General features: G+C 41.7%; 1 pseudogene; it reads right to left on the reverse strand.

Moving 5' to 3' along the window:
* LOC121618585 overlaps positions 1–26,040 on the reverse strand; it is a 55,978-nt pseudogene that overhangs the window by 4,935 nt on the left and 25,003 nt on the right.

The following is a 26,040-nucleotide window of genomic DNA, read 5'->3' on the forward strand; positions in this document are numbered from 1 at the left end:
AGCAGGTCCACTTGTACTCTCCTGGAAGCTGACCAGGGGAACTGGGCCAAATTCATTAGCATTATCAAGGCCTTTGCCAAAATGGCTGCCTGTCCTGCATCCCCTGACGAAACACAGAGAAGCATACGTCCAAGAAGTTCTTCTGTCTCGTTGTCAGAAACACTAATTCAGCATTTACACCTGGCATTCAAGTGCAACCTGTATCCAGATCCTAAATGATCCTTACCTTTGTGTTTAAACCCGCTATTTTTAATGCGTTCTTGTTATGCGCATTAAGGTCAGCTCTCTGTCCCCCAGAGCAAAACCTGCATGTGAGTAATTTTGAGATGACAGCAAATTAGCCCCAGAATCCCTCAAGAAATCAGAGTTTTGTGAGTTATTGAGTTAGAAAAAACTTTTTAAACTTTTAAACCCTGTCTTTGAAAATTTGTAATTATTTTAAAAAATGGAATGTGTTGAGTTCTTCCTTCCTTTGCAGAAAAAGAAGATTGTGAGTGTGTTGCAGTATTGGTGTGGGTTACTCTGAGACTAGATGAATTCAATGCCTTCTTGATAGCAGATGAGCTGTAGAGGTGAATGGATGCAACACATGTCGTTGCACACACAGTTATTTCTTACTATATCATTCATTTCTCACCGTAGTTTCACACAGTTCTGTTGAATAACACATTTTTTGGCACTTTTCCTGCCACAGAATAGATCTATGATCAGGCTAAAAACATGTTGCGTAGCCTACTGATGCCAGCACGTTGTTTGGACTGCGTTTGATCCTACCTAAGAACAGGACACAAGGCGATCTCTACGTATTTACACCTTGTATTAATGTGCGTTCCTCCTTATCCAGGTATCGTGTGCAGATACTGAATGCGTTTGAACAGAAGGTGTAAATAGGATCTCAGATGTGACTTCGATTAGAGGGTTTTAAAAGTTTCGAGGTTCAGATTAGTTCAAAAATGGAGCACATGTGCAGAACATTTCCGCAGCATTATTGGCAAGATGCTTGTATTTGAGCTTTATTTATTTACCAGATTTTTCAGTTGATATCATTTTGCACTTACTACATTTCAAAAATACATTTTGTACTTTTACCTGCACTTCGTTTATCTGACGGTTAATGCTACTTGTTACTTTACAGATCAAGATTTTACTTACAAAACAAATGATCAGCTTATAAAATGATGCAGTGTTCTTAAACAAACAACCCAACAGGGTATAAAATAATTTCAGCTGATTACACCTTGTCCATCTGTCCATCCATTCTCGGTAACTGCTTTGAGGGTGGCAGGAGGCTGGAGCCGCTCCCAGCTAACACTGGGTGAGAGGCAGGGTGCAGACAGTTCACCACAGGGCTGACTCAAAGAGACCAGAAACCATTCGCACTCACATTCACACCTGGCAGTGAACGTAACCCGTATGTGTTACCCCACAGGTACGGAGAGAGCGCACAAACTTCACACACAAAGTCGATCAGTTGATTCAAGCCCAGAGGCTCCTTGTTGTGAGGCAACAGTGCACCACCTTGACCAGCTAATGCTGGTTAAACCTATATGACAGTTACTTACATTCACTGTTGAATCACTAATAGTCCAGTCGTATGTAATTATATGAAGACTTCTGTGCCTTTACCAAAATTCAAATAAATTATTTATTAATGATTAAATATCCCATTCTGACATGCTTTAAGATGTATATACAATATTGTACTTTGACTAATAAGTATATAGAACACCAAAATGTTCTGTTATCTTTTTTAAAATCCTTAAAATGATATCCACTTCTTCTACCCATTAACAAATCCTGAATCTATGATTATGCAAATATGTGTCATTTCAAAAGTTTAACTCCTTCATCCGTGATGTCTCAGACGTCGCTGAAAGGTCCACTCTCGGTGTATGTGCACTGGAGTCTTCCAGTTTCCACATCACACCTGTGGAAGTTGAATGTTGGACCAGGATTGGCTGCCAAATTTTCAGTGAACACAAAGAAACTTTTCCACAAAATGTGAAAACAGTGTCCTGGTGTCAAAATGTGCACAGAAATGATTCTGCACGGTGAAGCTCAAGCATTCTACTGTAGAAACGAGAATAGTTTAAAATGATGGATCGGAAATTAGTTTTCTATATTATCGTCATTATCTTTGTGACTGTTTGCATGGGGGTCAGGGTGAGTGGTGTGGTCATATAACAAAGCAGCTGATGCAGCAAAGAGTCAGACCTTTTTCTCAGGAGGGGCTGCTCGTGTTTTCAGGGGGTGAAACAAAGACGAGGTTTTAAGTTTTTTTTTTTTTCGCTCCTGTTTTTGCTACTTTTGGAATACCCGCTGTGATGTTTGATTGTTTGATGCCGTGCTGAATAAAGTGTTGCCTTGAGGCTAGATCACCAGATTCAGTATCCTCAGCAACAAGACGGTAAAGGTTTGCATCAATATGCATTTGCAGTGGCCAGTCTTGTGATGAATTAGTCAATTTGTCCATTTAAAAGCAAATCAACAACAACAAAACAACAACAAATGGCTAAAGAGGATAAAAGCTCAATAGAGCTGCAGAAGCTGCAGAGTTGGTATTGATTATGCAGTAGGACTGGACAAAATATATGGACATGTTCTCCGAACCGAGCTGACCCGGTGGCACGAGTGTTGGTGATCTTTAAGCTCTCCCTGGCCCAGACCCTCATTCCCACATGTTTTAGCCTGTCCAACGTTCTCTGTCCTGAAGAAACCTCACTCCAGTTGCTTGAATGAGTACCGGTCAGTAGCTCAGACCTCTGTGGTGATGAAGTGCTTCGAGAGGCTCCTCTAAGACTCCATTACCTTGTCTCTACCTCTGACCCTGGAGCCACTGCAGTTTGTTCACCACTCCAACCGATCCATGGATGATGCCAAAAGCCACCTCATCCACACGGCCCTGGCCCCGCTGGATGGAGGATTGGAAGGAGGAATTATGTTCAAGTGCTGCTTGTGGACTACGGCTCAGCATTTAACACGCTCATTACCTCCAAACTCGTCACAAAGCTTGAAGACCAAGGACTTAACTCCACCCTCTGCAACTGGATCATCAACATCCCGACAGGCAGACCATCAACACAGGAGCCGCCCCCAAGTGTGTCATCCTCACATGGCCACGGCAGACTCCACCATGATCATTCCTTTTAAAGTTTCTTCCAACTCCACCTTCTATTTTCAGTACAACTGACTGCACCATGTGTAAATCAATGGACACTGAAATACATTTAAAAACTCTTGGAATATTTTTTTTCACCACCAAAAATGATTTACGATCATAGCAACAAGAAAAACTTTTCTCCCCCTGAGTGTATTACCATAAGCTGTTTAATATGAATAAGGAGATAATCAGAAGAGATTTTGTGTGTGTTGTGTTTCTCTGCCGAGCAAAATGCCCATGAAATATGGAATAATTGTGCAATCCTACCAGAAAATGTTTCTGTGGTGATTTTTCTCCTTCAGTAATACACCACTGAGTAATAAAATAAATAAATGCACAAATAGCAGCTGTGGGAAAGTCGCCAATCAGAAAGCACAGTTATAATTTGCTGCAATCTAACCTGATTTGATTGACAACGTCTCCATCAGTAGTGAATCGATATATGCCATGATAGGTTGGTTTGTTGTGGCCGCTTTCTCGACACCAACCAACTGACCCTCTTAAGTGGCAGTATTCCATGATCTGGACTTCATCGAGGACTCACACAGCAGACAAAGGTAAAAGAAGTTGACTTTGCAATCACAGGGCAGATGTTTCTGTGTGTGTTAAATCTGCATTTACCCAGCTCAAGGGAAGGCAGACGCAGGAATACAGATCTGTGTTGATTTAAATTTGCTGTTTGTTTTTCTGTACATCTAAAGTAAAAAGAAAATAATTTGAACAAGACAGCTGTGGAGGGACGAGGGTTGAAGTTTTGCGCCTCTCTTTACATGCGCTAAAGCAAGAAGAAGCAAACATTTTCTTCAGCTTGCTCCTCATCTGCTCTTCAGCTCAGTCGACTGATTTTGAAGCTCTTGCCTGGCTGCCCCGCTGAGTTGCGCCGAGCATGCTTAGGACATTCAGTTAGCTTGCAAGGATAAAAAAAAAAACGTCATGTGAGGACTCAAGTCGTCTCAATGCCTTGATTTCTAATTTGGTCAAAGTTAGAAAAAGTCAGAACTGTGACGAATTCTGTCAAAGCTGCCGCCACGTCTCCTACACAGCCAAGTGGGTGTGTTGTGGAAAGGTTATCACCCCGCCGTCTGTTGAGAGAGACTGAAGCCGACGTTGCCATGTGGGATCCAAGACATCCCTCCAGAGCGACCCCCCCAAAACATCAAGCAACAGGTGAAACAATGCTGCTCCTGTGATATTGGGTTGATGCTGTAGATTAATAGGAATACTTAAGAAGCGTTAGATCAAATTAAGAATTTCCCATCAATACAGTTCCAATATCTTATCACCTAATTCCTTTCAGATTCCCATCACTCTCAGCTGCTGAACACTGACTAAAGTCTTATTTCACTGCTTGCTCTTAAAGATTTTATCCACTTGTTCCTTTGTGTTTCCACAGATTAATGCTTCTCATTATCTGATCATCCTTCATCTGGTCTGAAACTGGGTTGAAGATGTGTGTGAAGCGTCCACGTTTTAGCGTGTGTAGCTTCTTTGAATCATTGTAGTCCAGCACAAGCTCATTTGTTCTGCTGTTATTGAGCTTCAGGTGATTGTTGTTGCTCCATGTGATGAAGCTCTCTATCAGTCCTCTGTGCTGCTCTGGAAAAATGAAGTGAAGACAACATGTTTCTCACTGGAAATTATTCACTGAAATCATACATACAAGACACAACAGGTTTTATAAAATTCCTTCAAAGCCTTCAAAGTCAAAGTCAGTACATTTATTATATGAGTCTGGACACTCTTGGCCATAAACTACAACTTGACTCGTTGGCAGAAGTATACAGCCATAGAGTGGCAATTCTAATTCATTGACCTGGATGTGTGTCCAGGGGCAGTTTTAGTGATTCGGAGGCCCCAGACAATGACCAATGTGAGGATTTCCTATGTTTTGCTTGACATAATCATAGCGATTGAACAAAACTATTCAGAGGCTGGTCTTTTCGGTTAACAAATCCAAAGAGCTAAAGGACAGACTGAGAAGTCTAACTGTTCTAACCGAAGACCATCAGATGACCTTCAGTCAGTAAACAGGCCGACAGCTCGGGGAGCAGATCAGCTCTGCACTCTGCTGAATGATGGGAGTACCATCTGCCCACAGCTGTGTGCGCACACGTTGCCTGTTTTATGTGATTGTCCGTGTCTGCGCTGGTGTAGTCTAGTTTACTCCAGTGAGTATACTGCGATGACCGACGACCCCCCCTGAAGACTTTAACAGCCAAGCACATTTACAGCTGGAGCGACTTTTAAAGGCTTTGGACTCGAGTGAATTGTCTCTTACTTTCACAGTCCTTTACCGGTTCATACTGTTATTTTATGTCCACGTGGTTATGAATCGGGAAATGTTGCACATATGATTTGTTTTCTGGGCAATCTGCTTAATGCGTTGTGTGTGATTGTGCAGCACACAATCACACACAACGCTACGCTACTAGGCAACACAGTGGAGGTACAGTGCACACAGAAAGTTTTCAAGCCTGTTAATGTCGTCCACATTTTGGAAATTTCTCCCATCCTCTTGGCAGAATCGTTCAAACTCAGCCAGATTGGATAGGGAGGGTCGGTGCACAGTCATTTCTCTCAGATCTCTCCAGAGATGTTCTATCTGGTTCACTCCAGGACCAGGTGTTTTCCCCCGGCCACTCGGTATGCTTGGTGGAATGCTTCCTGTCATTGTCATGTTGAAAGGTCGACCTTTGACCCCGAGCGCTTAGGAAAAAGGTTTTCACTCAGGATTGTTCTATATTTTTCTGCATCCGTCGTTCTCTCTATCCTGACTCATCTCCCAGTCCCTGTTGCAGAAAAAACATCCCCGCATGATGGTACACTTATACACCGCCATCCTCACCTCCTCCATCACCATCCATTACGCTGCTGCCACTGCCAAGGGCGAAGGCAGACTGCAGCGTATCATTCGCTCCACTGAGAAGGTGATCGGCAGCAATCCTCCATCCTTACAGGACCTGTCAGGATCAACACCTCACACCAGAAGAACAGCATTTTCCCAACTGCAGCTGGCTTAATCAACAAGGCCACTGACTCCCCTCCCAACAGTCACTACATGTTACATTTATGTAACATCTGCACCCTGTGTGTTGAATTAACACACATCTTTGTAAATTATACCGCAAAGATTTTAGGTTTTCACACGTAGGGAAAATCAATGTGAGCCAGCGTGACTAATTTGCAAAGCACAAGCGTTCCCAAGAAACAAGCTCCACCAATGGCTGCATTTATGCTCGCTCTCCCATCCAATCCCTCAGTCACCCTCCTCTACCAGCTGTCTCTCTTGCCAGTAGCCTCTCTCAAAATCACAACTGAAGCATAATGAATAAGTGATGTGAACATGTCCTTCAAGTAATGCATGAATAAGCTAAGTGCTGAATTTATGTGTCCTTTTGTGTTCACAGCATTTCACCTTCAGCCAGGTGTCTGATTCTGACCACCTGACTGTGCTCACTTAATGTAGGAACTAGTTAACTCAATCCTTGTTGCTCTGATGTTTTGAAGCAAGTGGTTCCCTGCTGGTGATTTTAGGATTCACTGTGTGCACCTTTGTCTAGATATAAGGGTGGTGGGACGGCCTTGCCTTATTTTCATATTCAAAGTGTTGACAGGTGTGCTTTCTTGATGTGGTATAATTGACAGACACTTTTTCACTCCTTTTGTCATGAACTGGTGGCTGTTGTCTCAATGTCTCAAACACGTCCTTTGAATGTCATTTAGACGCTGTGCAGCAGCTCCTCTGCTCCCCCCCAAAAACTCCCCCTAACCCTCACCCCCTAATATTCCTATTTGCAATAGTCAAATGACATACTTGTGATTGTGATGCGGCCTAATTAAATGTGATCAGCCATGCCAGTGCAGATTCCCAGTTCTTGTTGAGGCATCTCAAAGCCACACTGCGAGGGACATGTCGTACATGCTGTAATAAACCGTCACATCTTTTTAAAGCATTCCCGTCCCATTTTCTGCACCAGTGAAATTGATGGAAAGACATGTGACAGAGTCTCAGAGTTTTTGGGCTCGTTGTTGCTGAAATGTCAGCGGAGCACGCTCGCTTTTGATTCAGATACAATTTCCTTGTCTTGTGGTCAGACACCCACGAGAACTTGTCATTTTTCTTTCTGGATGTGTTTTTTTTTTCCCCATTTCTTTTTCTCGAGGTGCTCTCTGACTTTTTACTAGAGCAATACACAGTGTGACAGCACATTATCAGAGGACAGCCGGCGGGTCAGAGGCAGCTTTAACTGTTTAACAGATGATCACCCTGCAGTGGATGGCGCAGGTCGATAGTTTGATTAAAAAATGTCGCCTTAAAGCCCAGTACTTTAACATCATAGTCCACTTTGGAGGAACATTGTCATTACTTTAGCACAGATGAGCTCAACAGTGGTTTAAATATGTAGGTATGGCCACTGGTTCTGTCACTAATGACATCACAGCAGAGCCAGTTTTGTGACTGATTGTTCCAATGAATGTGTGATGAGAAACATCAGTGATGACGTTTGTAGACAACCATTTCATAATTTGCACACACTGCACATTTTATGATCACAAAGAAATGACGAAGTACCAACTCATACATACACAATGCACAGAGTGTGGGAGAAACCAGGGGTTAGACAGGTCCACAGCTGGTTTCTGTCCCAGGGCCTGTGGTGGGTTGATATAAGCCAAACCTTCACAGTACAAGATACATCACAGGAGGCTCGTCTTGTTATTCTTGTCTTGTGCTTGTTGTGTATTTGTCTACAGCTCCCACTACAGCGTGTGAGAGCAGTGGCAGCTCCATCACTGACTCGCACAGGTTTCTGCACATTCGTTGTTATGGACAGTGCACACAGGGGGTGCAGTGTGTGGGCTGGTGTGGAGGAAATGCTGAGCTCAGAGGAATTGTTAGGGGCATAGCCCAGCCCGGATATATTTTGCTCTTCACATGATAATTGCACTATTTTCAAGTTATTTCAGAGTGAAATGAAGAAATAACCGTTCAGGTCAGGTGCATTGGCGGGCCTGCACATCAAAATATAATGAGAGCAATCTGAGTTCTCATTCAACTTTGCTGTTACTTTATTTTTTTCTGAGAAAATAAGAGCCTTGACGTTGATGAAGCATAGGCCAGTTTCCAATTCTTTGTTCAATTGGGACAATTGACCGACTCTGGTCTGATAGCTGCTGCTTCTATTGTGTGACAAGGGCTCCTTTTGAACTGTGACAAACTGTGTAAACTGTCTTATCTATCCGACACTGTCCTCTTCTTCACCTCTCCAGCAGCTCTTTTGGTGTCTCATCTGGCTGTCGCACCAAATCAATTCAGCTTTATTTATATAGCACCAAACCACAAGAAAAATGATCTCGTGCCACTTTTCATACGGAGCAGATCTAGACGGACCGAACTCATCATTCATTTAAAGACACAACACTTCCTCCATGACCAAATCTCTCATTTCTGATGTAATGATTAGATCATAAACACGCTATTTATCAACTTTAAATACAGACTTAACCAGTTATTTGAACACACCAACCAATAATTCACCATTCCATCTCATAGAGACTAACCAGTTATCAGTGCTCTTTATTCGATATAGCCCGACAGTCACACAACCCAGCAACACTATTGGATGCCAGCTACAGGCCACTATTGAGTGCAGCAACAGATGCACATCAATGAGCGTGCTGGTGCTGTTATTACTGACTGCAGTGTAATCAGTGGCCTCTGTTCTCTTTCCATCTGACAATATATCTTCATGGCCTCTTCCCTTCCACTGTTGTGCTGTTGTTAACTCTCTCTCATGATTTACTCAGCTATAAGCATATGTAAAGGTGTGCCTTTATATGTGATTAAAGCTGACCAAATAAACATTTGAGAACTTCTGGGCTCAACTAACTAGCTCGCTTTTTACTTTGTGGAAGCATTGTGTGTGTCATTGTTCTGTGTCATTTCACCTCACACTCTGATTGGTTGGTTTGTACTCTTGAATCCCAGCAGCAGTCACATTGTGAGAATTTGGTCCCAAACTTCAGACCCTGTCAGATTGTTGCCGCAGGCCGTCTTTGGTGACCGGATCTCCACAGCATCTCCCAGTAGATCTACACCCACCACGTTGGATTGATGACCAAAGATTTCAACATGTTTCTGTCCTGATTGTCAAGTGTTGTCTCAGACAGCTCAAAAATAACACAGCGTAATGGGGCTGTAGCAACCAGGCTGTTTACTGTAAATGTCATTTAGCTGGGCTGCACAGTGCATAGCCCAAACCATGTAGTTTCAATTATTTCATTACTTTCACTAAGGTGCACATTCATGTCTTTGCTTCCACAGCTGGTAAATTCAGTGACAGGAGCTGTATTTCTGTATTTCTGACCACGTCTGAACTGTCTTCTCTGCTTTTACCTGAGCTTCTGACTCAGTCAGACTGAAGGTGTTCAGTATGTTCCAGTTCAGAGACAAACCCTTTGCTAACATCTTGATTCCACTTCTCTATGAAGAAAACACTAATAAAGATCAAACTAAATGTACTGGAACAGTTTAAATACACGAGAAATCACCTCAGATAATTAATCGTGATGGAATAATATCAGGTCGTGGAAATATGACTCATGCTCTTCCAGTTGATTTAAAGCAGCAACCTCCTTACCAACCTGGCACTACATTAAATGATTTTATCAATTGGCAGAAAAATAAATATCACACATATTAATTTTTTTTTTCGTGGAATAACATGTTTTTTTGTGACGTAAAGCAACACCGGCAGGTCTGGCAGATGTGATTTGGAGAAATGCAAATACACAAATTTTATACTCATTTCACCAAAGTAGGGCACAGTTTGCATGGGACATGGTAGCATGTCATGGTGGAACAAAGTAAACTGAGTTTGAAAACATTCCAGGCCACAGGTATCATTGGCAACCTCCTGACTACATACACACACAAAGTGATGCTGAGGCCTGTGCAGCACATTTGCCTCCAGCTCATTGTGAGCACTGCAATAGTGACTTGAAAACTGAAGTACAGCTGCTGACATGCTGACACACTGTTACTAAGCAGGCTGGAATTGTTTTAATGAGACCATAACGAGAATAGTTCAAGCAAATTCATATTCATGGTGGCACATGTGAGCAGTCCAGACACAGCCGCTCTTGCTGCATTCCAATACCCATATTACCATACTATCTAGTATGCCAGAGAAAGATTTAGAGTGTCCCAATAGAAAGTATGTCAAATGCAGTGTGTCAAAAATATCAGGATGTCTTACCGCGTCTGTTCGTGTTTTGCAGGATGCTATCCTGACCCTCTGTCCTCTGCACAGTGGAAGATACGTCACATTGACTGAGCCCCCGGCAGCAGGGTTCAGACAAAGTATTTGCATCCATTCCAAATCGCATACTTTTTAAAAACTTTTTCTTCAATATTCGACTGCAATGAACATATGAGCAAGAGGTTAACGTTCAAAGCACAATGTTATGACAAAGCAGTATGTCTGCAGCATTCTCTACCGTCTCTCTACTGAAGGGCAGTCAATACAAAATAGCGACAGGGGGAGCAGAGAAATGTCATGAAACTCTTCTGGAATGATTGACATCACTGTGGCCTGTGCAGTATACTTACACATTACACTCTGTGTTCTGAAAATCATAGGATTTTGTTATATATATACTGTATGTATATACTGTATATATGTGGTGTGTGCGTGTATATATATACATATATATATATATATATACTGTATAAATAGTGAGGTTTTTCAATGCAGAAAAATGTGGAGTGTTAAATATGCTCTGTCCAAGTTGATCAAAAAAAGTATGAACTAATAAAACCATTTGATTCCAATCAGAATTTGATTCAAAGTCCCATTACTGAGTGTTCAGGGGTGCATCCATTATTCGGCAACAATGCACTCCGCACTCTAACTTACTACTCAAAGGTCCACATCTGGTCAGAGGTCTGGAACGGTTGGTGAAAACAACAATATCAATGAAATAATGTCACCTGTCTTGTGATGTGTGGGCCAGCCTGAAACCGAGGCAGCCGAGGCTCAGACAGTTCGTCCAGATTTATGAGTCTTCACTACATTTACAGTGGCTGTAGAACGCAATGAGACACATTCTGTGATTTAGCAGCTGAAAGCAAATTCTCTGGAGTAACTTTAATGTGTGAACTCATTAAAGTGACACCTGAACAACAAACAACACTCTCTCCAGCAGTTATCATCGCCATGACAACGACATCCGCCACATTCATCGGAGCAAGGATCGCTGTGATTGATCTCCAGCTGCACTCTATATTCGCTTTCAGTAGCAATTTATCGATCAATAAAAAACTTTGTGCAACATAGAAAACATTACATCAATAATGTATTGTAGCCTCTTCATAACACAGGGGTCCTCAACTACCAGGGGCCAGAGACTGTGGGGTGAAAACATCATAACCAGATACTCAACGAGAAAATGCTCTCAGAGCTCCTCCAAAGAAGCAGTCAGTGCTCAGTACACAGTTCAACTACCAATGAATGTGTCCTTATCTCAACGAAAAACTCCTGTTTAGTGTCCCATGAAGCAAACAAAGATACTCAGTTTGATACTCAACACAACAGATGGCGTGCAAGATTAAACCCAGGTTTATTCTTGTATCTTGTACAGCTTGTGTTTAATAGACAAGCTCTGTGACTTGGCGACAGCCCTGGAGTTACCCCCCATATTTTAGCCAGTGTGCCAGGGAATGTCCAGCCTGGCAGCTGAGCAGTCTGATGGAGGATCCATGGAGGAGAGAGGATGGAGTTGGAGAATAATCTGTTTCAGTAAAATTAGGTGAACTATTAATTACACCTTTTGGCTCGTTGCCAGGTGTTAAACTAATCAGCCACTCTCAGGACAGTGTGGGCCTCTTCCTCTGGTGAGTGACATTAGAATTCATTCATATTTTGCAGACACCATCAGGTACAAATCTAGGTTAATTATAGGTCTGAAAAACAAAAGGACCACAAACATCTTTCTTCATTTGTGAGAAAGATTTTTTTTCCCATGATCTGTTATTTCCCTTTTGAACTTTTATTATGGATACAATTAAAGTCAGAGAGTAGAGGCTCTCTGTCAGCAAGTAACACTTCCTGCATCATTTATTGTCATTTGCATTCAGTCATATATGAGGCTGATGAGCGGCAGGTTTGATATTGGTTACATAATTTCAGTTTTCTCTGAAACATTCGGCGAATAAATTATTTGCAGTGTTCAGAAGGCACCGTGATCACATTCTGGGTTATTAACTAATGAATTCACAATCAGAATATAAATAAGTCCAGATGCAAATAATAAATAAATAATACAAATGTAGTCTGCCAGATGAAATGGCTCCTGTGCCTTTGAGCATGTAATATATGGCATTTCCAATGACAGCGATGGTGCCTTGAAGGCATCAGCAGCGATTGTGATGCTTTGAAGTTTTGTGAAGCAGCACACAAACAGTCACAATGGACTGCCGTGTTGCAGTTCGGAGCCGGTCATTAAACACCACAGCAAGTGTTTCAACTTTTCTGAGTGTCCTCATGCTTTGTTCAATGTCAGGCAGACTTTACAGAGCACGGCACGGTATCAATACAGACTGCAGGCTGTTATTCATGTGCAGGTGTTCGTCAAACAGCTGCTCTGGTACTGATCGCTGTGCACCTTTATTAGTATTAGCACAGTGCACATGTGGCAGAAACAAATCCACCAGAAGTGTCTACAGCTGGTAAAGCCGACTGACAGCTGATCCAGCTGAGATGAGCCTCCGCCGTCAGCAGAAACGAACGGCGCTTCGTGTGATGCTTCAGAGAAGAGGACGTCTCATTTCTCTCCTCGCACGGTTTCCCCTCATCTCAACATGCATTCTCAGTGGGAGGTGCTCAGATGTAAGGAAAGGTGCATCTGAAGGAAACATGGATGCAATTGAAGATGCTTGGGATGCAGCCAGAGACTGACACTCTGCAAACTGTTGTTGAATGAAGACATTGTTGAATGTAGAAAACACAGGGTCGTTGTTCTGTTCAGTCCATGGAGCCATGCTTTTTCATAACGAGGCAACAGCAACGAGGAAGACGAAGTTAAGTGATGTTATTCCTGTCCTACAGTACACCAAACATTTCCAGCGACATGCAGAGCATATTAATGTACAGTAGTTGTTGTGGTTTTGGGGGTTTGCTTCGTCTGTTACCTGTTTTATTTTGAAAGTTGCTCTCCTCATGTGTCATGTTTTGTTTTACTTCCTGTCTGTGGTTTTTCCTGCCTTTGTGATCTCCCTCTCTACTGTATTTAAGACTGTGTTCTTGTGTGTCCAGTGTTCCAGCCTTTCTCTAATATATAATATAACATAATTTTTTGGACTTGCCTGCTCTTCATGCCATGCTGGCATGGCGCCACGGTGAATCCCTACATACAGTACATCGATCAGATCACGTCACTCAGATAGCCGACAGTATGAACATTACGGAATAAATTTTTATCAGCCTAATTAACTAAAATTTTCTAAAACTTATTTTTTTTCTGTAATCAATCCAAACATTAATCTTTGAACTTAGTGGGAGAAGTGTTCTATGTGTACTATTCAATGCCATCCCTCCCGTTTTCCACGAGTGGGGTGTTAGGTTGATTCGCTCCCCGATGATCCACGTGTTGGACCTCCTGCTGTTGCTGTCTGGTTCAACTTGGAAGCTGAACACTCTCACACAAAAACTTGACTTTCATTATTTTAGGAATGAGTTTGACAATGAGCATGATCATGATCAGCATGATGTGGTCAGCTCTTAGTGGTCTGCTATTTAACCTCAAAGAGAGATTAATATCTTTTTCAGCAATGCCTTGGGCCAGAGCGTCAGTGATCATTACTGCTAGCTGTTAATGGTCATCATTAACTATTACTTCTCTCTTCTCTTCATCCACACATTTTCTTCACTTTGATAAACATTATACAGTCTGTATAAATCACTGAATGTTACACATCTAATAAAGGCAGACAATCGATAGATTCAAGACATTTATTGGTATTATGAGTCAATTTCTTTGATCAATTAGTACATAACACAGCTAATGTGGATTGACTTATGCACATGTTGACGAGCCAGTCTGGCGTGTTGTAGTCCTGTCAGAGCCGGAGGCTGAGGCTGCAGTCTGACCAGAGGAGGGCTGCACGAAGGTTAAATTACATGAAAAATTCTTCATTCTCTCTTGTACATCTGTATTGAAATGTACATGATGGCCGGAAACAGGTTGCATCAGGTGCATTGTGATACAAATAACCAAGAGAAGTTAGGAAACATACTATTATTCTGTCTGGGATGTTTGTATCACAATATATCTGAAGCCGCTTCTATCTATATCCTTAGCATATTTATGGTGGACCCTTTTCTTTAACTGTGTAACCATCACATTAGCGTGTGTGTGTTAAAGTAGGTGTAATGCTGATGTGAAAATCTTCAGAACAACATCAAAAATACAGCTATATGCTGCCATATGCCATGTGTGTATGTGATGCGCTGATCGTTTCAGCTGTTGTGTGAGGCTGAAGGTATTAAATAAACTTAAAGGCGAGAATCGGATGCACTGCCAGTTGTGGGCAATTGTGATATATTCAATGACAAGCAAACACATTTTTGAAAGATTCAGACATCAATCTAACCTGCCAGACCCGCCTGAGTCACATTAAACTGTTCAGTTTGTTGCAGTCGCACCGCTGCTCCCGAATTTCACAGGCTGGGGATTAATAAAGTCGATCTTATCTTATCTTAAATCCTTATCTTATCTTAAGTCCCACTGGACCTTTAATAGCTGCAGTTTCATGGACAATACCTGGCAGCTGGGCCGCCCACTGGACTAATGTGAACCATTGATTGTAAAGAAGTAAGAACAAGGATAAAATTGTGTGACCAAATGTCGTGGTTATACTTAAAATAATAAATAATAATAAGAAATAAGAAATAAGAAAATATCAGATTTAATTTCAGCTTTTCAAACCACTTAACAGACGATTAATGTCTCAAACATTCAAATAAAACATCACTGCAGTAAGTGCAATATTCAAACTTTTCATAAACACTTCTTAGTCTTCTTCCAAACAGTCACCCCGCTTCATCTGCTTCAAGAATGAAGATGTTTCAGTGCGAACACGTTCCCAGTTAGCGACATGCAAAGTGCACTGATGGACAGGAGTGATAGTGATCTCCGCAGAATACTCGGGGGCTCATCAAGTGGTCAATAAACGCTCAGATGCTGCCTTTAGAGACCACAAGCTTTAAACGAATAGATATCTAAAGACTTAATACTATGCTTGACGTCCATTGACATGAGTATAGGATTTCTTTCTTTTTTCAGTCGTATACAGCAGTTTATTAGATGTATAGTTTTTTAACAGCCAATTAGTCCAGCCCGTTATCCCCAGTAACAAAAACCCAGTGTTCCCAAGGCTTGTTGCTCCGGAAATACGCTCTCCCTGGAGTTTTTGCCCTTAATGTCTTTGAGTAAATGCTAACAAAATACTTGCCTTGAATGTCAAGGCTTTTGAAATACATACACACAGGTACTGTGTTTCTTCTTTAGTTCCACAGTGGAGAAACAGCTGAATAAAAGTCTGTAACAGACTTAGAGAATACCATCTGCAAGCAAATTTCATTCGCCGCAAACCTTACAGGACATGACTATTTCATATTTTGCCTAAAGTTTGTAGCGAAGTTACTTTGCAAGTTAAATCACATGATCTTCCTTACATATTGAGTTCCCCAGTTGTCAAGAAATTGTAGATCTTCCTATGTTAATTCCTTTGAGCATTTTAGAGAGAAATTCTTGTATTTTTAATGTCATAGTTGGAAGAGTTTTGCCTTTGGGTCATAATAACTTTGCACTCCAGTTTGTTACATCGATTCAGGAAACGTGATTTCAGAAAAACAACATTTACTGGGGTGAGCAGCACATCAGCTGAAACCTTTCAGACAAACTGCAGCTTTATATAAATCACACTCTGTAGCATGACCCACAGTCAGAATGGCCTTGAGACTTGACATTAAAGGTTCACTGTTGATCACAATCACAATCCTCCTCTGCTCAGTGTTTCAGAATTTCAGATGTTCCCTTTATAAAGTGAATAATGGGTGCTGCCAGTCTGTTGTGTGTTATTCTGCTATTTCCTCAGCTATGGCTCACAAGGAAATGTTTTATTTCTAGCAGGGGCAGTGGGCTGTAGGGATCTGGGTAAAAGGATTTTCATGTCTACTGTGACAGTTAGAAAAAGATGAAGACATCACCTGGAAAGAAGGGAATAAAAGGTAAGACACTGACAGCCGAGAACTGAGTCGAAACAGTAGAATGGTCTGTCGTGGAAGTAAACTGCCTTACTGCTGTGTTTACATGAGAAATAATAGGGATGTTTTTTTTTTTGGTATCTCTTTGAGCTTCCTCAACTTATCATTTTCTTGCAAGTAAAAAACAAGTCAAGTCATCAGTTCATCCATGTGTCTTTTCAAAGTTCCCAAAGCACAATGAGATGAGTCAAACGGCTCACTTTGTCCTGACAGACAAGAGAAACAATGGCTCATCTTCGTAAATAACTGTGATAAGAAAATATGAACTTCATTGACATCACTCAGGGAAACTGAATAAAGGAGTGTGACGGGACTAATGTGATTATATGATTATCAGTGTTGTCTAGGATTGGGTAATTGAGTAATCTTTTCAGACCAGAGACAATTCATCAATTATAGTCTCTTTCAAAAAATTAGTTCTACAAAAAAAAAAAACAAAACACAAACAAACAGGCACGCACACACACACACACACACACACACACACACACACACACAGACTAGGAATCAGGTAAGACCTTGTAAGGCTGCCATCATCACTTTTATTTTGAAGTGACACTTATTCAAACGTGATACCAACATATCAAATTGCCATTACATTACTGCAGCTAGGTGCAGGTCTGAAAGGGATCCTGAGTTGGATCATAGCAGGGCTATGAGTATGTACTGACACTCACACACGTAGCAGAGAGTGGCTGGTAGTAGACCTGCCAGCTCAGCTTTTACACAGGTAGCCACACAGTGATTATCTGAAAGGGGCATAAACGATGTTGTAATGCCAGTGAAAGCTCCAGCAGACTTCCTGTCTTTCAGCAGAGACACAGAGAGTCTGATGGTAGCTGCTGGTTGGCTCTGACTACCCGCTCTACATCTCTGGCCATGCTACACTGAGCACTGGTCAGTCTGTGTCCAGTATCCAGTTAACTAAACACAACACTGGAAAAGTCGAGGTACTGTAACAGGTTGGTTTATGAGCCCAATGCAGTACCACCAGTACACAGAGGTTGCTTTTATAGAGTTTAATTTCAAACTTGGCAGAGACAGACAAGCAGCAGCACTGTTTAAAGCACAGGGAGCAGGAAGTAGTGTCTTTCTATATACTTGGTGCTGCAAAACACCAAACTTCTGAGTGTCTTAAGTGACAATGTTTGCTGAGAGGGACCCAGGAGCGGAAACGGAGAGGGTTTAACAAAGGTTTATTTTACAACACAGGGAGCAGAAAGCATACGGTCCAAAGCAAAAACTCAAAAAGGTCCAGAGGGTGCTGGGCTGTGCGGGCACGGGTGGCACTGGAGAGACAAATAATTACTCCAAGAGAAACTTTCCAAAGACAAGGTCAAACAGAGGTAGATTCAAAGCCAAGTGGTACCACGGTACGTAGAAGTATACTCTGGCGTCGAGGAGCGTCTCCGCAGAGAATAAATAGCCGTCTTTGATTCAGGAGGTGAATCCAGGTGCGCCCAATCACTCCTCGACGCAGGGGGGGAAGGGAGCCTCAGGAAACAAAAATAAAGTTAGCGCACAAACACAACAAAACAGGAAGTGGACCTTCAAAATCAAATACCATGATCAGGTGAGTGGACAGGTGGACGTGGCTGGCAGGGGGAGTGAGAGTGGAAAAGTGCTGGCTGTGCAGGTGAACAGATGAATGGAATGGCGGCAGGTAAGAGACGGAGGACGCTGTGACAGGTACATTGTCAACATTGATGCAAAAATACTGTAAATCCAACAATGATACAAAATATTTGCAAGATACTGAAAAACAATAAGGGTCAAAATCTTGACTCTTTACTTTTGACTTTTAGTCCCTAACATGGAGAGCATCTTTCGTTGCTAAATGCTTTGAAGTGTTGAAACTCAGCTGATATGACCCCAATGAAATCACTATGACAACATCAGATATTTCCTCAGACTTACAGCAGCATGATGTAACTGTATCACCTTAAAATAACAGCATCAGTCTCATTTTGATGGTACGCTGACTTGTAATAGGGAGAATGGTGCCTCTGTCATTCCCACTCTGGGCCACGAGCACCTGTTCTTGCTCTATGTAACTTGGGTGGGCGGGTGTGATCTGCTGTGAGAAGTGTATTTACGGCACTAAGTCACACACCACCGACTGCGTCTGTGAAACTGGATCATATATTATGAAGAAAATGTTTGCTGGTTTTCCCTCTCATGTCCTGCGGCTGCGCTGCCTCAACTCTCTGATGGACAGATAACTTTTCCTTGTTGCTGAAGCCTTTCTTCTGCTCATCGATTTGCAGCCTGAGGACAAAACAACACAATGAACTGAAAACTCTGAACACCACTGAAAGAAATTTGAGGTTCTTTTAACTAAAAAAGTTTTTTGTGTACTGCATTCAAGTTTGAAGCAGAGAAAAATATAAAGGAAAGAACTCTAAATATGATCGGAAACGAGCAGGTTGCTTTTTAAATGCAGAACTATTGAAATGTCAGATTTCTTCAGAAATCACAACATGAAGTGAGCTGGGACAAGACGAAGACAAAGAGAGAAGCAGAAGAAGAGAGGAAGCAGAGAAGAAGAACATAAAAGGAATAGTAGATGAGGAGGAGAGGAGGGAAGGAGAGGAGAGAAGAGCAGTGCAGACGTGAGGTGAGGAGATGAGAGAGGAGGAGAGGAGAAGACAAGGAGAGGAAGAGAGGAGCATGACAGGAGAAAGAGGAGTCGAGAAGATAAGTCAAGAGATGTGAGGAGATGAAGAGAACAATGGAGGAGGAGGAGAGAAAGAGTTAGCCTACTGCTTAACACAAATGCCACATAGCAATCATCACTTTTCCATTTTGAACTAAGACTCAGTTTAAAAAACAAAACAAAACACATCAACAAAAAAAGACAATTCTCACCTTCAGCATCTGTTGTCTGAGTTGACTCTCAGCATGGAGATGAACTTTTTCATCAGTGGAATTCAGTTTCATCTTGACTATTTCTTCAGTAGAAAACAGCCCCAGTGAAAAGTGCTGACAGTGTATTCTGTGGGTTATCCATTCACCTCCATTGTTTTGGGCACTCATTCTGGTAGGAAACGTTGCTGTTGGATTTAATTCGATGATTTATTTAGTACTGTGAGCACCACAAATTAACTTCCATTTAACCAAGATGGAAGCAGTTTCAGTGTCTGCACCTGTTTGATGGGGAGAAAATCAGTAGACACAGTAAATACAGGAGCTGCAAACTCAAGCGGTGGTGATAGAAATCTTATCACTCCTGTTGCTGTATGATGTCTAATAAACTCAAATGAACAGAATACTGACAGCTCTGTAAAACCCTGGATTCAAGTCAGTGACATGTGAATGACATAACTGGTCAGGCTCATTGACTCAACCGACCACAGACTCTACCTTCATTGTATGAAAAGCACATTTCAACTAGTAATAAACAAAATATGTAGACAATCGTGAATAAAGGCAAAACTTAACATATGTGAAATGTCCTTGGGAGAAGAGTGTGTGTGTGCACCTCTGTTAGTGAAAGCCTCACTGTAACGTTCATGGACCAGTGAGGTCGCCTATGTGCTATATTTTCCATCAAGGAGTCACTGAGTGACTTCCTCTTGTTTGCTGTGAGATGTGTCTGGACAGTGTGAGAGGAGGAGAAACTGCCTGAGAGCAGGTGTCCCATGCCAAAAGCAAAAGTTGGCAAACCTGCCTCCGTCCTGTTAGGTGTGATTTCACGACTGAGCCACAGCAAAACACGACAGAAACGTAGAAATGCCGAAGAATTGTACGTGTGGACGCCTGAGATTTTAAGACAGGAGCAATTTTAGATTATACTGAACTACATTTTATTAAATCTAATTGGAGGTGGCAATTTTCTCCCCAATTGGAAATGCGATCTCCATTTGAATGGTGTGTATTCCAGAATTTGTCCCCTTAAGCAGTGTGAGTCACTTTCTCTCGCTCTGTCACACACACACACTTCAATCTTCTGTGGGTTTATAGGTTGCCTTTTAAATCTGCCCTCTGTGGTCTCAAGTATGTGCAGGGAGTCAAATAAATGGACTGCCTTGCTCGGAAACAATGAGAGTTCCTTCTGCTCTGACAAAGATTAATCTTGGCCGCGAGCGAAAGAAGCCAGTCGGGTGCACTGCTGCTGTGGCCGGTTATATAGACAAAACAAATCCAGCGAGCACTCACTCACACTTTTTCTGCCACGACTATTTTTCGATTTTATTGGGCTTTTTTTATACGGAATGTTCTATTTTATGGATAATTTGTCTTGTCGCAGTTTTTTTGTCCATCATGTCTGTCAGTAGTCAGAAGGTTGTACTGATCAAGTTCATTGCAGAGATCTGAGGGTGCAGCGACATAACTTAGCAGCAGTCAGTCCATCAGACAGACTGGAAACAAGCCCCAAAGGGAAGAAAAACGAAGGTGAACAATCTGACATAAACATCCGTTACATCTTACAGACACACTTCCTGCTCCAACTGCCCTCCTCTAGTTATTGTTGCACAGTCTGGGATGTGCTCACTTCCAGTTGGACCTCCAGGTACAGTCTGTCTGATCATCTGGCTGCTTGTGTTCGTACGTCGTCGTGGCAGCGTCACCACGTTCCTCCAGCTCAACACTTTGGTGAATGTCACGTTAAACTGAGAGACATTGTACTGCCCTCCTAATGGTGTTCATAACCAAAATCAGACAGCCAGCCAAACTCCCTGAATGATCAACGCGAGAGTCAGGATGTAGCGTCTCAAGTTTAATGAAGACTCTTGTTGTCAGACAAGGTGTAAAATTACAGACAATGCTTCTTATGGCTCAAATCAAACAGATGGCAATGGATGAGAGGACAGCTCCATCTTCAGCTGACCTCTCCATTAACTAACAGGAGCATGTGCTACAACTACTTCCTGCTTCCCTTTTCCCTAATTTCTAATTTCCTGTTGCAATACCATATTCAACCACATTAAAGGGGGCGCTAAAATGCCAAAACTTTAAAACTGCCTGGGAGGCAGAACAGACATGATAGCCAGAACCATGAAAATAAGACCCAAGCTCATGTTAATCCCAGCTTTCTTTTGATGTTTTCATTCCATTTAGATGCACGTTTTGTTGCATTTCATTGTTGGGAAGATAATGTTGGTGTGAAGTTCAGCTGAGGCCGATGAGGCTTCAGCAGCCTGATACCCCTTCATACTGCTGAATGAAGGTTCAACCAGCTTTGGCTCTTTCATGTGAGACAGCTGTCACAGATTAATTGATGGTTGTCACCATAAAGCAGAGACTCCAGCCTGCAGTGCATCACAGTTACACTGAATAATTAGAAAATATACGTTTCAGCCCAGGTGTAGCCGAGGTGAAGACTAATGGGGATTCAAATAAATGATAAACAATTCTGCCTCTCTCCATATTTAGCTTTCTCGTCCATCTTCTTTCTCATCCTCAGTCTCTCTTGCCTCTTTTTCCACTTTCTCCTCACTCAGCGCTTCATGCTGTCTTGCATTCAAATAGATTTCTTAGAATTGAATTTTATTGGATAAGCATATTGAACAGTCCACCAAGTCCAAGGCACACTTCATCTGGCTTAAACACGATATGTGATTTTCAAAACCGCCATCTTCATGTATACTTCTCCAGCTGCCTGTTTTAAAATGAAATATTTCAACACACTTTCCTCCTGCACTGAATGCCATTTTAACAAGAGGAGATTAGCCCAGCAGGCCTGTGAAACACCGTTCTTGGCCAGGGAGAAATCATCAATCCGCCATTTTTTACCCAGACTGTGTTGCTGCTGTGCTCCATTAGAGTCCAAATGTAACTTTAACCAGGTGGTTCAAAGCCAGAGAGCCGCAGTCAGCTGTTGACGTGTCTTCTAGATAACAGGAGGAAAAAGTTAACAAAAGACTTCCCTCAGAAACGCTGAGATGCTGAGCAGCTCAGCAGCAGCTGGCCTTCCCACATCACTGTGGGATAACAAAAGGCTTTTCTAAAGGCATTTTTAGACCAGTCAGTCCAAAATGAAATTTTTCACAACACCCCTGATTTCCAGTGACTTCCAGTATGGTGTGTGCAGAATTGCTTCTTGGGAACTTTGCAGTAAGCCCACTCTGGAAGACAGGCTAATCTAATTTCAGGCCTCCCACAAGACACAAGCGCTGAGCAGGGCAGGAATACCAACGAGTACAGTGCAAAAAGCACTGAGAGGGAAAATACAGCCGTGTAGCATTTCCAGCTGTTTTCAAAGTCTGCTCATTTGGCGTGATCTCCTGGGACACAACTACCTCTTAACTGTGTTCACGCCTGTCATCAGAGTTTATTCTCTGCCAGGAGGAGATAGGTATATTTGAAGTTGATCGGCAGTGAGTGCGGCAACTGGCAAACAAACAGGAGTGGCCCCTTCGCGGCTGCTGCAGTCGTGAAAGTGAAATGTGCTTTAACTATACACCTGTTCTATCACATCTTGCATACTTTTACACATGCGGAAATATGATTTTTATGTCAGACTTATATGAACCCATCTCTGGTTTTACTTGTTATATCAACATCAAACAAAAACCAGCGTCAATTTGCAAGATAGCGGATTCAGCGGAAGTGGATGGCAATGCTCAACAGCCTCCAGTGGAAAGGATGATTGAACGCTGGCACACACACAAACACACACACACACACACATCAGATAATTTTGCCTTTTCTAGTCTTGACATCAGTCACTGTCAGTATCTCTGAGATGTTTCCAGTGAGTACTGAACACATTATGTCCATCAAGGTCTCAGAATAAAAACTTAACCCTCGTATTGTCTTCCCATCTACGATGCACCTTTTGTGTCTGGTTTGACTGCTTGTAAAGCATGAAGTATAAAATAATCATCAAATTCTGTGTTGAACCTTTTTAGTCAACTTGTTTCCAACACATCAGCATATATTTTACACTTATTTTTGTAATGTATGATATAATAGATGTAATTTATAAAAAATTACACTTCATTTTTGATTAAAAAAAACAGAAATTCTCATTATTTTGACTATGGTTATGATCTGAGGCACAAAAATTTGATGTATTACCACAGACTGGCATATGTCAAAGTTTAGTCAGGACACTGTTTTGAAATAATGTAAAATTTTTTAATGGCAGCAAATAGTCACACCTGTTGTCCTCAAACAGGTGTCAAAATTGACCCAGTGTGGTTTGACTGTTTATAAAGCATGAAGTATAAATGTGTGCGTGTGTGTGTGTGTGTGCGTGTGTGTGTGTGTGTGTTTATTGTACTGGAAAGCACAATAGTATGATCCATTATACCACCAGGAAGACCACAGATGCTATAAATTTTAATAAAACACACATAATTCAAAGAATATAGTCATAATTAATATTGCTTGCAAAGAGCATAGTATGGAACCATCCATGTCATTTTCAAGCAATTATAAGAGAGAAAACCATAGTTATGATATGCAAACACTTGAAAACGGGTCAAAATTGACCCGAAGACAACAGCCACAGTCGAAACGGGATTACAGCATCAGGCTGGATGGAACCACAGCAAATGGCCTCAGCTCAGACTGAATCATGACAAACTGTATCTCACAAAACGGCCTCAGATAAAAGAGCAAAATTCCCCAAAATGGCTGTAAAGTTAGATATTGTGGCCTACATTCAAACAGTATCATTAAGTGAGTATGTCATGACTTTAAACAAGTGTTGTACATTTAATCAGGTGGCAGCCACAAATACATCTGATGCCTCACCAGTGGTGATGCATGATGCTGAAATGTTTCATCTTCAGCTGTAGTGAGAATGTTTAATGTCCAATTCTGCATGATTCAACATTGTGTTTAGATAGTTATTTGTCTGAATTGCAAATACATTGAATGTTTTATATGGTTTTGCTGAACAAACAGTTCCATATATGCATGCAAAGTTTGAAAAGTCTGAGCTGAGTAGTTTGGGTGTGTTACTTTGAGTTTTCAGAACATTGCATTTCTTAAAGGAGACACGTTGGAGATTTCAGAGTCACGGCTGTGTTGTTTTTGTTATGCTTTGGGTCAGAAAATCTAAAAAATAAGGTCTTTTTTGAGAATTTGCTGCTGCACTGTTTGACCTGATGCTGTCTGGCCTGATTCTGCAACAGATCTGCTACAGTGATTTCATTTTGAGTGATGCACAGTAGCAAGTTAGCGACACAAGCTTCAGTGAGGGCAAGAAATCTAAACTTTCTGGCAGCACAACATGCAAGTATGACAATGAATGTATTGAACCTGCTTATATTCACATTAGATCAAGTCAATGTTCCTTCTCTTTTATCTTTTTCAGAAAAGCGACTAAATGTTTCATCATCCTGTTGTTAATATTAACACAGTCTTTTGTAACTGGGTCAGGCAACTGGGTGAGTGGAAGCAGTGTAGATAGACAGACAGACAGCCAGACAGACAGACAGACAGACAGACAGACAGACAGACAGACAGACAGACAGACAGATAGATAGATAGATAGACTAGCTGCGTTGCCCCTAGAAATGCGCAGATCCTAAATATCGCAATAAAAAACGGTAATGGAAACACCTAACATTCGAAAATCCTCTCAAATATACGCTCGCATGAGGTGGTTTTTCAGACGTGTCGCCACAAGTGTATCTCAAAAGTGTAATGGAAACACTTTTTTTCACTTTTAACGTCCCCGAGGTCAACGGACTCCCCGTTTCGGGCCGGCTGCATGCAGTCACATATAACGTCTTGTTAATTCAGCCATGCTGGCTGATCTGTTAAAGACAATCTCACAGCTGTGATCTCGTCCTGTGTCCACTTTGCAAAATCCAATCATTCCGTTTTTATTAATCGTGAGATGAGCTTTAAAGACACACGTGGGCACAGATGTACAGCACAGTGTTTGCGATTGTGATGAGTGTGTGCACCTCAGCTATGTGGGAGACACGCGTGCACGCCACTAACTTTAATATTTACACGTGATACAACGTGATAAATAATAATTGACACACATACATTTTACCTTCTGTTTAGCTTCATATATGCACTCCTTCAGCATTACCAAAAAGCTTTGAATGAGTGTATGGGAGAGCTGAATAATTTAACACATTGTTCTATTTTTTATTTTATTTTATTTTTTACTGAATTAAATACTATATTTTCTTCTACATTTAATAAAAAAATGTTTTGGGGAAGACATGCAGCTGTGTCTGAAAAGCGCTTCATACACAGCAAGCTCAATATTCTGAGTGTGCAGTTAATGCAAACTACCATCATACAATGCAGTGCATTTCAGCAAGGGAGGAGATACGAATTTAGCCGTAAACTGACAAGTTAATGAAAACTAAAAACAAACCAACAAATCTATTGAGATGCATGTTTTGTAGAGCTGAAGATATAGTTTGAAATATTTTTTTGAATTAATTAATTGAACTTTTCCAGCCAGACTGAACGTTGGCAGGTCTGTGAGACGTATCCACTGACAATCAGAAGCCTCCTACACTCAGACCAATCAGCTTGCCCCAGTCTCACCCACCTCTCATGTATACTGTCATACAGCCACTCTCACACATACACTCATAAACTTACTCTCTCTCTGTCTCTCTCTCTCTC

This window comes from Chelmon rostratus, chromosome 15 (genome assembly GCF_017976325.1).
Source record: "Chelmon rostratus isolate fCheRos1 chromosome 15, fCheRos1.pri, whole genome shotgun sequence".
Classification (NCBI taxonomy): domain Eukaryota; kingdom Metazoa; phylum Chordata; class Actinopteri; order Chaetodontiformes; family Chaetodontidae; genus Chelmon; species Chelmon rostratus.